This window comes from Tenrec ecaudatus, chromosome 15 (genome assembly GCF_050624435.1).
Source record: "Tenrec ecaudatus isolate mTenEca1 chromosome 15, mTenEca1.hap1, whole genome shotgun sequence".
Lineage (NCBI taxonomy): Eukaryota > Metazoa > Chordata > Mammalia > Afrosoricida > Tenrecidae > Tenrec > Tenrec ecaudatus.
In genome coordinates this window covers 66,471,853-66,488,840 of record NC_134544.1, presented here as the reverse complement: position 1 = coordinate 66,488,840, position 16,988 = coordinate 66,471,853, and positions in this window count along the sequence as shown.

Sequence of the window (16,988 nt, the reverse complement as noted above, 5' to 3'; positions counted from 1 at the left end):
CATGTCGTGATGTAAGTTTTTCTAAATATATACTTTGGGGGAAAGATGGGCTTTCTGTTCCCATAAAGAGTTACAATCTCAGGAACTCACAGGAGCAGTTCGACCCTGTCCTGTGCATCAGTGCTGACTGGATGGCAGTGAGGTTTTCTTGCTTTCTTTTTAAAATACATATGTACTTTTATAAGCTTCCCTGGTTTTTGCTTCTCTAGAGAGCCCAGCCTAACAAACATGGCAGTGAGAGAGTATGGTAGAACCTGAGATGGGGAGGGCTGGGACAGACTAAGATGGGTCTCCAAATCAGTGTGCCCAGATTTTTAACACAAAAATGGTTCTGATTCAAAGATGAAGGTCTCAATAGGGAGATGGCTTGCCAGTGTCGCAGAACGGGCAGAGCTGGGGCTCCATGCAGACAGTCGCATTCCAAGTCCCTGTCCTGTGAGGAGTGAGGGGATAGTGTACTTGCTGGTGGTAGCATGTCTGTTGGCTTTTCCCTGCTGGATGGGTTTCAGGTTTGGGACAGAAGCTGAACTATCTGAGAGAATTCCCCTTGCCCTTGAACTAGCCACCAACCCTTTTAACAGATGCCTGAAGGGCTGGAATGACTTGGCTTGGGAGAGCCCTTGTCCTTCATTTTTCCCAGTGAAGCAATCTATCGTTTTCACACCCCAGCAGGCTCCTCACTGTTCCACGTCTATGCCACAGAGACAGATAGCAGGGCAGTGGTGAACATGGGAGACTAACTATTTCCATCCTTGGCCCAGGTCTGGATCAGGGTTCAGGTATGTGCTCACTTCAGGAGAGGAGGCAGTAAGAGGGACAGTGACAAGCAACAGGCAGTACCAGATCCCTCCCCTCACTTTCTGTAGCCAGCATAGTTCTCATATATTCCCCTACAATGGAGGAGTAGCAATCCGGAGTCCATCACTGGCAGCCCCCAGAACCACATAGAGAAAGGGATAAGCTGGCCTGCAAATGGAAAGATTCTGGGGAAATTCATAAATGCGATATCTACCTTGGCTGCTGAGAACAAACACACCCTTCCCCCACAAAAACACTCAGCCTTCTTTCTCTACACAGAATTCCAAATTGCTTCCACCTCACCCATGAATGTACTTGTAAACATACTTACCTTCTCCTCAGTAAGGAGACAACCAAAGACACAATCAACTTCTATTGAATGAATACTGAAATAAGGTATCTTGAGACTTGGTTGGAGGTTCTAGCAGGGGAGCGCAGCTACTCGTATACCCTTGACCAGAAGGACGGTCTTCCTTCTATCGGGGAAGGTCGTCCTCTTCAACGGAGCGCGGGGGAGGGACGCACATGGAGCGGTGAGGGAGGAAGGGGACACCCGCCTAGCCAGCCAGATCAGCCGAATCAACCCTGGCAATCAATGGGGTGACAGATGTTGCAGCCAGATCGCCCTCACATCTGAAATAAGGTATCTTATCTAAGCAAGGGATCTTCCTCCTCTCCTGTTGAGTTCTTTTAAAAATCCCACTGCCATCGAGTCAATACAGACTCATAGCGACCCTATAGGACATGGTAGAACTGCTTCTTCGGAGCTTCGGACAGTGTCACTGTTTACAGGAGTAGAAAGTCCTACCTTTCTCTGATGGAGCTGCTGGTGGGTTTAAACTGCCAACTCTGTAGACCGCAGCCCAACATTTAACCACTGTGCCACTAATCTGCAATATATAAATAATACATTCAACTATTTAAAACCAATATTGGCCAATTTAGCTAACACTAACAAAGAAATGTTCTTACCTTTGTAATCATTATTAGTATACACCATAAAAAGACTGAAGAAGAATCGATACACTTGGATTGCGGTGCCGAAGAAGGACTACAGAAAGAACCATGAGTTACTCCAAGAACAAACTGGTCTGTCTTGATAGAAATACGGCCAGAGTGCTCCTCAGAGGCAAGGATGGCAAGACTTCATCTGACATGCTTTGGACACGTCAGAAGAGACGAGTCCTTGGAGAAGGACATCATGTTTGGTAAAACAGAGGGGCAAAGAAAAAGAAGAAGGCTCCAGATACAGTGGATTGGCACTGTGGCTGTACCGCTGGGGCTGGCACAGGAACCGTGGGGAGGATGGCTCAGAGCTGGGCTGTGTTTCATGCCATTGAGTGCAGGGTCACTAATGGGTTGGAACCGACTTGATGGCACCTGACAACAATAAAAGGGAGCCAGTAAATCTTTAAAACTGCAGTATTCTAGTTACAAAGCCATTCACTAGAACTTAAACTGTATATACTCGTGTATAAGCCAGGTGGTTTTTCAACACATTTTTCAAAATAATCATTTTATTGGGGGCTCGCACAACTCTTATCACAATCCATGCATACATCCATTGTATATCAAGCACATTTGTACATTTGTTGCCCTCATCATTCTCAAAACATTTGCTTTCTACTTGAGCCCTTGGTATCAGTTCCTCATATTTCCCCTCCCTCGCTGCTCCCCTTCCCTCATGAAACCTTGATCATTTATAAATTATTTTTTTGTCATACCTGACACTGTCTGATATCTCCCTTCACCCACTTTTCTGTTGTTTGTCCCCCAGGGAGGAGGTTATATGTAGATCCTGGTAATCAGTTCCCCCTTTGTACCCCACCTTCCCTCCATCCTCCCAGTATCGCCAGTTTCACCACTGGCCTTGAAGGGATCATCAGTCCTGGATTCCTTGTGTTTCTGTTCCTATCTGTACATCCTCTGGTCTAGCCAAATTTGTAAGGTAGAATGGGGGTCATTATAAGGGGGAGGAAGCCTTAAAGAACTAGAGGAAAGTTATATGTTTCATCATTGCTGCATTGCCCCCTGACTGGCTCCTCTCCTCCCCGTGACCCTTCTGTAAGGGGATGTCCAGTTGCCTACAGATGGGCTTTGCGTCCCCAATCTGCACTCCCCAATCTGCACTCCCCCTCCTTCACAATTGTATGATTTTTTATTATTTGATGCCTGACACCTGATTCCCTTCAACACCTCATAATCACAAAGGTTGCTGTCAGCACATTTTTAATGCAGTTTTGTGGTAAAATTAGGTGCCTTGGCTGATATTTGGGTCGGCTTATACTAAAGTATATATGGTACTTTGTTTTTCCGATATTTTTTCGGTGTTCTCAGTTTTGGCCAGTCGTTAGCTTTCTCTCCCAGAACAAGTGACCAAAACGCCTTTTACAGAAAACCAACTCTATTGTGTAAAGCTGACTGTTTCTAGATGATGGAACACATGAGAAGGACAGTGATCCCCTTGACATTGGTCTATTGCCTTACAGTGAAATTACTCCCATAGTCAGAAGTAATGCTAATGAGATTAAGGACAAAAAGAGAAGCAGACATTCAGTAATTCAGGGAATTATCATTTAAATCTAAGCCAAATTTTATTTGGTTGAGGATCCCCACCTCTATTTTTTCCTCTTATCCCCCACACCAAAAAAGGGCAGAGGAGATAAAGCTCCTGAGCTCAGTATCAAGGGACAGTTTAGAGGTTTGGGGGACCCTCCTGTTGGATACTGGCTCCAGAGTGGGTGCTTGGCCCACAGAGCTCTCTTGAAAACACACTACTCTCTGCTGTCTACTTCTCAGTGCTTTCTTGTCTGGAGTAGTGCACAGAAAAGCATCTGGGATTCAAGGTCATTCAATTTCTCTTCTCATTTCCCATTTATCCAGTGGTCTTAGACCTGCCCCTGCCCCTCACATGGAAGAAGGACCCAAAGTCACAAGATCCTGGGAATGGGAAATGACCAGAGTGAGGGAGGCAGGGAATGGAGGGGCATCAAAAGTGTTTGCAACACAAAACTTGGCTTCTAGGAGGCCTTCTGTCCAGCTCGCAAGTGAGCCAGACCAGCACTAGCTACTGTAACACCATCTTGTTGACTGTTGAAGGATCTGCCTCCTTCCTCCTCCCATCTTGGAAAGTCCCACTAGTGATTATTTTTAAATGTATGCTGATGTTCTCCAGACAAAACATTGTAATTAATAATATTGTTCCTTTTGATGTTGTAACCAGGATATTATTTTTTTATTTTATCAACCAGGATGCTATAATCAATAGCTCACTAACTCTAAAGAATAATCGCATTAATTTTGCTTTCTGCTTCTGTCCACACTTACCTAAGTCCTAGACAAATGATACATGAGTTTTTGACCTTTCAAGAAGGACTGAAATGTCCACTTGGGACTGCAATCAAAGAATCAATTTTAGATTCTAGCAGTCAGATTATAACCGAATAAAGACTCTTCTAAATTATCAAGACATCATCATGGCTGTCATTTACTTGAACCGGCAACATCTGGTGGGAAGTCACTGTGTCTTGATGCCTCCATCTGGCATCTGCTCCTGGAAGTGTAGGACCTCTAGGGGAGGCGCCCCCTGGTGTCACCAGGGCCCCCACCTTCCCAGTGGAGCAGCTGCCTGGGATTCGACTTTGGAATTCAGCCTGAGTCTCCCATTCCTTTGGAGGTCTGTGGGACTGGCCCTTTGGTTTGACTAGGGAAGGGGACCGGACGCTTCTCACCAGGACGCTGCCTGAGAAGTTTGGTTGCTTGTTGTATGGGCAGCAAGCTTAGTGGCTTGTTAAGTTGGTGGCTTGTCTTTTTAGACCTTCACTTAACAAATCTGGGAACTTGGTTTGGTTAACCAGGGCTGATTGTCTTTTGTGTAACTCGGCCAATCTGAGTGAGTGTGTATGTGTGTGTGTTGGGGGGGGGGTGTCCTTATGTTTTCCCCATTGGTTCTGTCATTTAATTTTCCTTCCTCTCCTCCCTCCCAGTTGCTGGCTGTCAGCCTCGCAGTCACTGACCAGGCTGACTGGACGTCTGGACAAAAAAAAAAAAAAACCCAACTTCTTTTAGTTGTTATTTTTGTACTTTCAATTGGTAGGTTTAAATTGGTGGCAAGAGTAAATTTTAATCAGGAAATAACATTTTTGTTTTAGAAATTTAAAACCTTTGGGTGGTATTTTTTAAAGACCATTGAGAGGCTTTAGCCACAAACCTGGGATTTGGATAGACGGAGTGAATTGATTATTAATCTAACCTGACAGAGCCCTTGGCAGAAGTTTAAGCCTTGGGAGGTAGATTTGTTTGCGTTTGTGTTTTTATTGTAAAAATGAATAACCATTTTAAGCCACTCATATAGAAAAGGTCTGATTTCGTTTTCAGTTCTCCTGGTTTAATTTTTTTGTACTCTACCTGTTGCCTCCGAAGATCTTTTGCCTTTTTAGAATTTTTGTTTTATCTGCTTTGCAGTATTGTTTAAAATAGATGACCTGGCTAGCTCTGTGTCTCTGTTGCAGGACTTTAAGTAGTTTCACCCAGAGGTGTGGGAACCGGAATGTGTTTTTGAATGGGTGATTAATCTTTGCTTCCAAGAACACTCTGTAAGTTTAGACCATAAAAGTTTTTCTTTCTTTTGGTTATTTTTTTTCTTCTGGTAACTGTCTATTTATATTTTCTCTTCTTCAGAAGTGAATTAATGGTATTAAATTTTTTTGTAAGTATGTACCCTGTTTCCCCAAAAATAAGACAGTGTCATATTAATTTTTGCTCCCAAAGATGCGCTAGGTCTTATTTTCAGGGGATGTCTTAATTTTCCATGAAGAAGAATACAGTACACATTTATTGTTTATTGTTTTTATTGAGACTTCGCACTTCCTGTCTGCTCCAGCTAAGCTGCAGAGTGAGCACAGCAGCACCCGCCTCTACTGTCGAGAGTGCAGAGTCACGGTAGCTTGGGGGAGGGCTTATTTTGAGGGGGTGTCTTATTTTCGGGTGTGCCTTATATTTCGGCGAGAGGCAAAACTAAGTGGGTCTTATTTTCGGGGCATGTCTTACTTTCGGGAAAACAGGGTAGGTGTGTGTTTGCATCTAATTAAAGCTCTAACCTGCCGGTCAGGCCAGCACCTGAATGGTTTCACTTTAAATGGAACTCCTCCCCTCCTATTTGCCTGCATCATTCTGAGAAGGTTAAAAATCAGCTCAAATAACTCAACCTTCCTAATGCAGTTAGGAACTTTAAGATAGTTCCTCATGATGTGTTGACACCCCCCCCCACCATGAAATTATTTTCGTTGCTACTTCATAACTTTCATCTTGCTACTATTATGAATCGGGCCACCCCTATGAAAGGGTCATTTGACCCTCAAAGGGGTCATGACCCACAGGTTGAGAATCGCTGCTTTGACGAGTCTGTCTCCTACTTCTCCGTGAAATGCGGTCTCATCCATCTGGTTAATTCTCAGGTTACGTTTTGGGTCACACTTTCTGTGCAAGGGATTTCTGCCCCTGCAACGCGCTCTCTCCGCGCTGGCGCAAGTGTTCTCCGTACAGCCCTAGTGCAGCCTGTACTATAGGATCTCCTTGTAAAATGAAAAATTCGCTGCGCTGGCCCCAAGCCCCTCCTGCCTACTGCAGCTTCTTGGGCAAAGTTTCCTCCTGCCTTGCTTAAGTCGTTCTGCTGGGGCTGCTGTTTCCCCAACAGGCAACAAGCCCCCCCTTACCCCCACCCCACCCTGACACACACACCCCATCCATGGAGAGCAAAGAGCAGTCACAGTGCCGACTGCCTGCCTGCTCTCACCTGCAAAGACAAGAAAGTGTCAGTAGATGCTGGCTCCCTGCTCTGCAGAACTATGGTAAAGCCCCTGCTTTTTCTTTTTCTAAACTCATCACCCTGCTTGAAATGACGACACATTTGACATGTGCTTTTCATGTCAAGGGAGCACAGCCATATTTGCCAGGAGGTCCAAAAAGCTGTTAGGCCCAAGCAGGGGGGAAGGGGGAAAGGGGGGATGGAACATGAAAGGAAACAAAGTTTTTTAAATGTTTGAAAATCAAAGTTAAGAGAAATTGCTCAAGGGTTTATGATGTCCGAAGAAACAAGCAAAAAGGGCTGTAACCCAAACTGCAATAAGAGCCTTCAGAGAAGCAGGGCAGACCCCTCAGAAGCCTATAAAAGCCAAGACAGAGTTCAGATTCAGAACAGGCGACCTTTAGGAAGGAACCAATGCATGTATTATAAAGAAGAAAAGCAGAACAAACAGTAACAATTAAATATTAAAACCTTTGCTCAATCAAGAAAAACATTTATATTTTAACAAATAATAATTTTAAATCATTTTAAAATTTAATAATAATAATTTTAAAATAAATACTTTTTTAAATGATAATTTTAAAACATGAGGTTCTCTTTGGTGTGTCTACCTTAAGTAGATTGTCTCCAGAGATTCCTACAAGGACAGCCTCAGTCACAGACCTAATATTTTCAACTAAGACTTCTGAACACATGTTTCTGGTCAAGCAGGCAGTGCTCGTTAGTTCATCCAAAGTATGTGCAGATCCCTCTGATGGAGCTTACATTCCTCATACAAGTGGTTAGATAGCATTTACCAGGACCTGCGGTTTTCACCAGTACTCAGTGGACTCCAGGACCATGAGCAGATGGAAAAGGTCACTTTCTCAACAAGAAAGGGTGTGCCTTGAACTTAACTTGGGTTATAACTCTTATCTGCAAAAGTTTGTCTTAAAGCTAAAATACAAGTGTAAATGTCTTGGTTATCTGCTAATCAGATTAATTATAGATTTCTCTGCTTAGCAGGAGTAACTTCTGCTAAATATAAAATAATACTGCACAGCTTGGCAAAGAAAATAATAAATTTTGTAAAGTTTTCACTTATAAAATTGTGTAAAAGGAGTGGCATTGATTACACTAAGGCTACATTTAAAAAATTGTTACTAATTCTGTCACTATCGTTAATTGGAATTCTCATAAAAATTGCTCTATAGGTATAGGAAACTATTTGTAATTATGTAAACAATGCTACTTGGGATTATACAGAATCTTCTTATTGTGCTAATACTAAAAATATTAATAACGTAATGGGAAGGTGGATTAGCCCCTCCTCAACCTCTTCTTTTGTTTCCATCTTTTGTTAACCTGAACAGTGGGACTCATAAAAATTGCTTGTAGGTCAGATAAGGCCACACTATTTACATAATTGTTTTCTGGAAAGAACATGAAAAATTAGTTTTTACTCTTAAAAGTTATGTCTGGTTAATATTGTCTAAAATGTCACAAAAAAGGTAATAAATGTACATTTTAAGCTAGGGGGGGGCATAAAAGCCCCTTAAAACTCTGGCAGAAACCATGCTGCTTGGTTAAAGTGGCTGATGAAAAGTCAATGTAGCTGATGAGGGGCCCTGCCCTGGCTTAAATCTTGCAAAGGCCTAAAGCCATATTTCATATCAATAAAATTATTTAAGTAAGGGTAAAAGTAAAATTTTAAAAAGTTAAATTTAACTGTTTAAAATTAAGTTTAGAATTTGGGTTTACTAGGTTCATATTTTTTTTCTTCTGACTATTGTTATTAATACAGTGATTGATGAAAATAATGATTGAAAAGTAAAAAATAGAGAGTTTGTAAGCCTATTTGCTTTCAGCCATCAATTTAAATCTTTAAAATGGGTATAGGACACACCTGCAAAGAAGGCTCTGCAAAGGTAAGCCCCACCCAGTGCTTTGAGTGTTCTGGACATTTGCAGATTCTGGTGAGGATTACTGTTGGCTGAAGGAAAAGGAATGCTTGGGGACATGGGAGAGGGGAGGCAGGGAAAGGAAGTGGTGTTAACAAACCCAGGGCAAAGGGAACAACAAGTGATCCAAAATCAGTGGCAAGGAGGGTGTAAGAGGCCTGGTAGGGATTGATCAAGAGCAATGTAACTGAGAGGAATTACTGAAACCCAAATGAAGACTGAGCATAATAGTGGGACAGGAGGAAAGTAAAAGGAAATAGAAGAAAGAACTAGGAGGCAAAGGGCACTTATAGAGGTCTAAATTTAGTCATGTACATATGTAAATATATTTATATATAACAACAGGGAAATAGATTTTTATACATATAGTTATATGTTAAGTATCAAGGTAGCAGATGGACATTGAGCCTCTACTCAAGTACTCCCTCAATGCAAGAACATGATCCAATTCTACCTTACAATTCAGAGCGTGTACATGGGTACAGATAAGAGCTCGCAATACAGGGAATCTAGGGCAGATAAACCCCTCAGAATCAATATTTAGAGTGGTGATACCAGGAGGAGAAGGGGAACATGGGGGAGAAAGGGGCAACCGATCACGGTGATCTATATATAACCCCCTCCCTGGAAGACAGACAACAAAAAAGTGGGTGAAGGGAGATGTCAGACAGTGTAAGACATGCCAAAATAATAATTTATAAATTATCAAGGGATCATGAAGTAGGGAGGGAAGGAAGGGGAGGGAGGGGGCAAGATGAAGAGCTGATACCAAGGGCTCAAGTAGAAAGAAAATACTTTGAAAATGATGATGGCAACCAATGTACAAATGTCCTTGACACAATGTATGTATGTATTGCGATAAGAGCTGTATGAGCCCCCAATAAAATGATTTTAAAATAAGTAAATAAATAAAATGCTGAAAACAAAAAGGACTGCTTTTGGTTTTTTAAAGTTTAAACTAGTGGTTTGTGCCTAAGGCTGAAAAAAATTGAAAGCCATAAAGAAACTCTATGTCTAGGACTTAACGTTAAAGGGAGCCTGTAAGGAGCCTGAAATGTGTTCTAAGTGACCACCTGGGTCCACTGTTGCATGGAAATGGAAAGAAATGCAGCAATAAGAAACATGTTCAGTCTGGTCGCTAACACCCATGAACTTGGTTCATAGGAACTAAAGAAGACTAGAGGGAGAAGGGTGGCTAAAGTTCATGGCCTAGCCCAATGGGGCTAAAAGTTATTTTAAAAATTTATGACTGGGCCAATGGTGAAAAGGCAAGGTGACCAATGGGCACCCTGGTGGAGCCAAGTGAGGCAACCCACATTGAATTAACCAAAACCTGATCAGATGAAGAGAAGGTGTTTGAGCCTGTGAACTGGTGCATATTGCTGCTGACTTTATGGACAGCCTGTCCTGATTTGACTTTCCTTATGGATGCAGACCCACAAGGTACCAATCAGAATAAGATTCTTCACATCAAAGAACATGCTTGTCTCCTCAGATGCCTAGATTAATATGAGTAGGCAGTATAAAAATTGGATGCCCAAAATTGGGGGGGATAAAGGCATAATAAGGTAACTTTACAGACTTTCATAAATAAAAATAGAAAATATTTTGGTTTGCTAATTTATAAAAATATTGTGCTTAAATAAGGCTATTACATTTCAAACTATGTGTTTTAGCTTTATCTTGTTAGAACTATTGTCTTGTGTTGAAAATTGTATGTGGCTAGAAAGTTGTGTAAGGGTGTCATGTTAATCGGACACCGACCCCTTGACTGTTCCAAGGATGCTGCAGGCACAGATTCATCATCATCATTTGCTGAAGTCCTCGCCAACCTGACAGATTGCCCAGCACCAACTCCATAAATTCTTGAGGAAGGCAGTACTCCAGCCTCCAGCAAACAGCCTACCTGTGCATCCATTGCAACATGATGACTATGCCCTGGTACAGCGGTTCATGTCCATTGGACTTATGCCACGTTACATGACAACATAATAATAATGTATAAATTATCCAGGGTCCATGAGGGGCGCAGGGAGGGGGAAATGAGGGACTGATACCAAGGGCTCAAGTAGAAAGCAAATGTTTTGAGAACGAAGAAGGCAACAAATGTACAAATGTGCTTGACACGATGGATTGATGGATGGATGGATGGATGGATGGATGGATGGATGGATGGATGGATGGATGGATGGATTGTGATAAGAATTGTAAGAGCCCCCAATAAAAGGATTTTTTTAAAGGCTCTTTATCATGCTCACAACTCCGACTGACCACAGTCAAGGTGAACAGACTTGATGCAGAATAAAAGGTTCATTCTTCTGGTAAAAAAAAACAAAACAACTCCTTAAACTAAAACTATCTCAGTCTAGCTTTTCTGCAAAGTGTAATCAAACTATTAAAATGTGTTACAATAGGTGACAAGTGTATTTTAAGGCTTTCCCAGAAACATGGCTTTCTTGCTCTTTTGGCCTTACCACCTGCTTGTCTACTTGTATGTTATTTATTTATTATTAAACACTTTTACTGGGGGCTCTTCCATCTCTTATCACAAGCCATACATGCATCCAGTGTGTCAAGCTACTTGTATGTTTAACAAGTAGGTAGTGCAGGTTCTGCAGCCACAGGTATCTCTGCACTCATCACCCAGAGTCACGGTTTGAATGGCCTCTGCAGTATAATTAATGTAAATATTAATGGGTTAAAAGCCACCATTTAAAAATTGTCAGAAAAATTAAATCCTTAGCCGAAGTAGCCTTGGAGAAAAAACAAGGTCTGAATTTGTTAGTCCTTAAACAAGGTAAACTATGCACCATACTTTTAAAAAACGTTTTATTCAAACAAAACTGGGATTGTATAAGAAACTCTCGCTTTAGTCAGAAAAAGTGTAAAAAGTATGATTTTTAAAAATTTACAGGCAACAGGTATAAAAAATGTTTAATTGGTCTCCTTGGGTCACTATCTTAATTACTGGTCTTACTGGTCCCCATTATTCATTATTAATGCATTAGTAGGGTTCATACAACACGATATAGAGTTGGGGATCCCTGGTGGTGTAGTGGCTATGGGTTGGGCTTCTATGTGCAAGGGCAGCAGTTTGAAACCACCTGCCACTCCTCAGAAGAAACACTGGGCTTTCTACTCCAAAACTGATAGGAACTGTTAAGATATTAAAATCTCAACATACAGTCATAGTCTCAGGAAAAAAATGCTGATTAATCAATGATTTGATTCCCAAAGAAAAACAGCAGGGAATGACAGACTAGCACTAGCCAGTGGAATTTCATCTTGACTGCTGAATGACCTGCCTCCTTCCTCCTCCCATTTGAGAAAGTCCCAGTAGTGATTGATTTTAAAATGTACTCCCAGGGGTGTGACAGGTGATACTGGGAGAGTAGAGAGTGAGTTGGTTGGAAAGGGGGAACCGATTACAAGGATCTACGTGTGACCTCCTCCCTGGGGGACGGACAACAGAGAAGGGGGTGAAGGGAGATGCCGGATAAGGCAAGATAAGATAAAATAATAATCTATAAATTATCAAGGGCTCATGAGGGAGAGGGGAGCGGGGAGGGAAGGGGAAAAAAAGAGGACCTGATGCAAAGGGCTTAAGTGGAGAGCAAATACTTTGAAAATGATTAGGGCAAAGAATGTACAGATGTGCTTTATACAATTGATGTATGTATATGTATGGATTGTGATAAGAGTTGTATGAACCCCTAATAAAATGTTAAAAAAAAAAGATTTACAGCCTTAAAAAATGTACTCTGATGTTCTCGAGATCAGAACATTGTAATTAATAATATTATTTCTTTCGATGTTGTAACCAGGACATTACTATTTTTATTTTATTAACCAGGATGTTATAATCAATGCGTTATCCTCTAATGCTAACTCTAAAGAATAATAACATTAAATTTGCTTTCTGCTTCAGTCCATGCTTGCTTACGCCTTAGACAAATGATAAGTGAGTTTTGGGCCTTTAAAGATAGACTGAAATGTCCACTCATGACTGCAATAAAGGAATCTCTTTAGATTCTAGCAATTCAGTTATAACTGAATAAAAACTCTTGTAAATGATCAAGACGTTCTAGTGGCTGTCACGTATTTGATCCTGCAACAAAGGGGAACCCGTCCCTACTACCAACAGCCTCAGTGCAGGAACAAGGCTCAGCTTGTGCCTGAAACATTTGAGTAGCCAGTCCCGCAATGTTGCTTGTTTTCTACTAGTTCATCTGCTGCAAGGATAAGGATGTGTGTTTGAAACTGGACCAGAAATGACTGGTCAAAAGTAACGTGGTCAAATTGGCGTTCCAGCACCATTTGGCGATCTGTTAGTGTGAACATTAGCTCAGAGTGGCTCAGAGACAAGAGACGCCTGCTGTGGCTTGTGCATCAGCAGGAAGGCACATCTTGTTTGTGACTGATTCCTGAGGTGTTAGCAGATACAGCATTCAGTCGGGACCTTTTATTAACCTCCCCTTTTGGGTTATACTTTACTAGGTCTGGAGCCACACAATTTGCCCTTTGACTAGCCTGAACTGTGCACCCAAGATGAATAGCCAATGTTCCCTCAGTGAGCCCAGGTTCCAAAGATTTCCTCAGTGCTCATGATGGCAGAACATCCAGTTCTCCACAGGGGAAGCGAAGACTCTGGCCGGCCTGCCCTTAGTCCCAGGGTAAAGGTTAACCAGGAAAGCTAAGCTGTCTGCTCTCTGCCATGTCTGCAGACTTCTGCTGAACATTGGCCAACATCGGGAAATAGTGGAAACGAAAACTAGTTGCCATGGAGTCAACTCCAACTCATGGCTACCCCATGGGGGTCAGGGTACAACTTTGCTCCCTTGGGTATGGATATGTAATATATGTATATGTTTTAAAACAATGGTGTGTGTTTTTTTTTTTCACACTGCAGTTTTGGGAAAACTCCATTCCTTGACTTGTGTTATCTCAGCCTTCCTGGTGTGCAGTTGCGGCTGTAGGAAAGTATTAATAGCAGTGCAGGGCAGCAAATGTGTCTGTGGAGCCCCGGTACTGTCTGGGAGACCCTGGAAGCCAGGAGCCCTGCCCTGGCAAAGAGACTGCAGGGACACAGAGAGACCCGCGCCCAAGACTGAGACACCCCCACCCCCAGCCCTTTACTCACCTTGACGCCCAGGCGAAGGCCACCATCAGGGCCAACCTGAACTCCTAACCACCCCTGGGCTAAGACCCCACCACACCCTAGGGCCAGACCGGGTTCTGTCCTATTCCAGATTCCCAGTTCCAAACCTTAACCAAGGCCTGGCCCAGTGGAGAGCCTTTTGACCAGGCCTAATGGAGACCACTCCCCTCTTAGTGGGGCCTACTGTTGGCCTGCCTTCTCCTTCTGAGCATCACTTGAAGAAAAGATAAGAAAAGTATTAATACCTTTGTTTCCTATAAAAATAAGTAACTCCCCAAACTTACGTAGAGGGATACAATGTATCTGGTATTTAAGCCATCTGAACCAGTTCTTCAAGTGACTGTGTTTTGTATTATTGTGAAGATACAACGGTTGGTGTAAGACGTGAAAAAGTAATAATAATTTATAAATTATCAAGGGTTCATGAGGGAGGGAGGGTCGGGGAGGGAGGAGAAAAAGTGAGGAGCTGATGCCAAGGACTCAAGTAGAAAGCAAATGTTCTGAAAATGATGATGGCAACAAATGTACAAATGTGCGTGACACAATGGATGGATGGATGGATTGTGATAAGAGTTGTACGAGCCCCCAATAAAATGATCTATTAAAATAAAATAAAAAAACATAAAATTTTAAAAAATAAATTAAAAACACCACCACCACCAAAAATATGAAAATTAGCTAATTATCATAAAAGGGAGTTCTGCATAGTTTCTTAATTTCTACATTACTTCCCTTACTCTTTTGGGCTTTCCCTTCAGTAAGGAACTTTTCTATGCTCTTAATGTGTTCCTTTTTGGTTGGAGCCCAAAAGTATTAGATTGAATGGAAAAGCATTGAGTGTTTCTGGACCAAGAGGTGTTTGGTCTTGCTTATTCTTTATTTGCGGTTGTTTACTTTGATAACTTCCCTTTCCAACAAAAATTCACTTACAAGAGAAATAATGTCTTACTGTATTTAGGGTAAATGTTTATACCACAAATTAGTTTCTTATTTAAGAACCTAAATTATTTAATAATTTCTACAAGAATTATTCAGTGGTATTGTTAAAACTTTCTCAATGTGCCATCATTCTTACTTATTTCACTCTGGTTTTACTATTTCTAGAACTCTAGTTTCCCTGCCACTTTGACATTTCATTTTTGCCTTAGAGAAATGTAGCTTATAATTAGCTATATTTTCATATCTTTACAGTAACACAAAACAGTCACTTGCAGAACTGGTTCAGATTGCCAGAATGCCATATATATTGTATCCCTCTACATAAGTTTGGGAAAGTTACTTATTTTTATATGAAATAAAGCTATTAATACTTTTCTTATCTTTTCCTCAGGTGAGGCTTGGAAGGAGAAGGCAGGGCAACAGTAGCCCCTACTAAGAGTGGAGAAAATTAGAGAAATTTTGAGAAAATTATTTTTTGACTCTTATAGACAATTAAAAAAATCATTACTCATAAGTGATATTCTTTATTTTATGAACCAAATCTGTTACTTAGCTGAAAGATACCCTAAAATGATCGTTTTGGCGTATGGTTTAAAGAGTGTCTCAGGGAATCTGGGAATCTTCTAGTCCCAACCAGTTCAATAACTCTGGCTTTTTTTTTTCTATTTAAGAATTTGAATTCTGTTTTGCATGTTCCTAATTTGACCCATCTATTGCATCCCTGGTCAAAGTGGTTGTCTTTATGGTCAGGATAGTTGAGGCTGTGTTTCATAAAGACTATAAGTCCGGTAGACTTTCTCCTCTGAGTCATTGGGTTCCTTGTTTCTCTCTTGTTCCAGGTGAATAGAAACCAATAGTTGTATTTTATATGGTCACTCACAAGCTTTTAAGACCCCAGACACTGCTCACTATATTGAGGTATAACACAGAATATCTAATATGTGAATAAAACCAAAAACCACACTCGCTGCCACTGAGTCGATGCCAACTCATTGCAACTATATAGGATGGGGTAGAACTGCCCCTTTGGGTTTCTGAGACAATAACTCTTTACTAGGCTAGAAAGCTTCTCTCCCGCAGAGTAGCTAGTGATTTCAAACTGTGGACCTTGCAGTTAGCAGCCTCACTTGTAGCCACTATCCATACGATTTCCATTAACTGAGTTGTCTGACAAGACTATGGTCCTAACCCTGCAAACCCAGAAAACCAATCTTACAAGCTATTTAATTATATCTCAAAAGTATGAATAATGTGCTTTATTATATATGTGTGCATACATATCCATGCATACACATACCTGTATATATATGCCTATCTATCTGTGCATACATATTGATACCTATATGCATATATACTTTTATACTAATTTCTGCAACCAGACACATTTTCTGGTTGTTTGGGGGCCCACAGGGTTTCAATGCTGGTATCTCGGAAGGAGATTACCAGGCCTTTTTTTCCCAAGGCCATCTCTGGATGGACTCAAACCTCTTACCTTTTTGTTAGCAACTGAGTATGTTAACCATTTGTATCACCAGGACTCCTTAGCATGTGTGAAGCTGCCCCTTCCTGACACCTGTCTCTACTTCAACACCTCCTCCGTCTGTCCTTCACCTCTTCTTGCTTTCCTCCCTCTCCCCTAACACGTCTTCCCTAGACACCCTCCATGTCTAATCCAGGGGTTCAGTCCCTGACATAGCATCTGGGTACTCCAAGTCTCTGAAACAGGGGAACGACTAAGATATCTAATCAAAGCCCTCAGCAATGGCAGTGAGATCAACACATTGTATCTTGGTTTTCTAGTGCTTGTATGACAGAAATACTACCACTGGATCATTTTAACAGATAGAAATGTATTCTTTTACAGTTTAGATGTGTCAGGGTGGGTTCTCTAGAGAAGCCAAACCAGCGGTGCTTGTGTGTGTATGTATGTACATCAGAAGAGAGTTATATCAAGAAATGGCTTACATAGTTGTAGAAGGCAGTGAGGCCAGTTCAGTTCTAGACATAGATCAGATGTAAGACAGAGGCTTCTCCTGACCTATAAAGCTGTGGAAGCTGTTGAACAGGAAGCACAATGATGAAGCAGGAGGCCACAGGCTGATGGATGCAGAGTAAATGAAGCTGAGGCGGATAGTCTGCTGACAGCTCCTGGGATCATCAGGTGACCGAACAGGAGACTGACAAACTAAAGACAGGATCCAGATCCAGTATAAGGAGAGCACTCAGCTTAGTTCTGGATCTCTCTTAAACAAAAGGCCACACCCTCAAGGAGGTGCCATCAGGCTATGGCATAATTGATGGGTTGGGCTCTGAACTACCTTCACGCTGTAATGTCTTATCCACATAA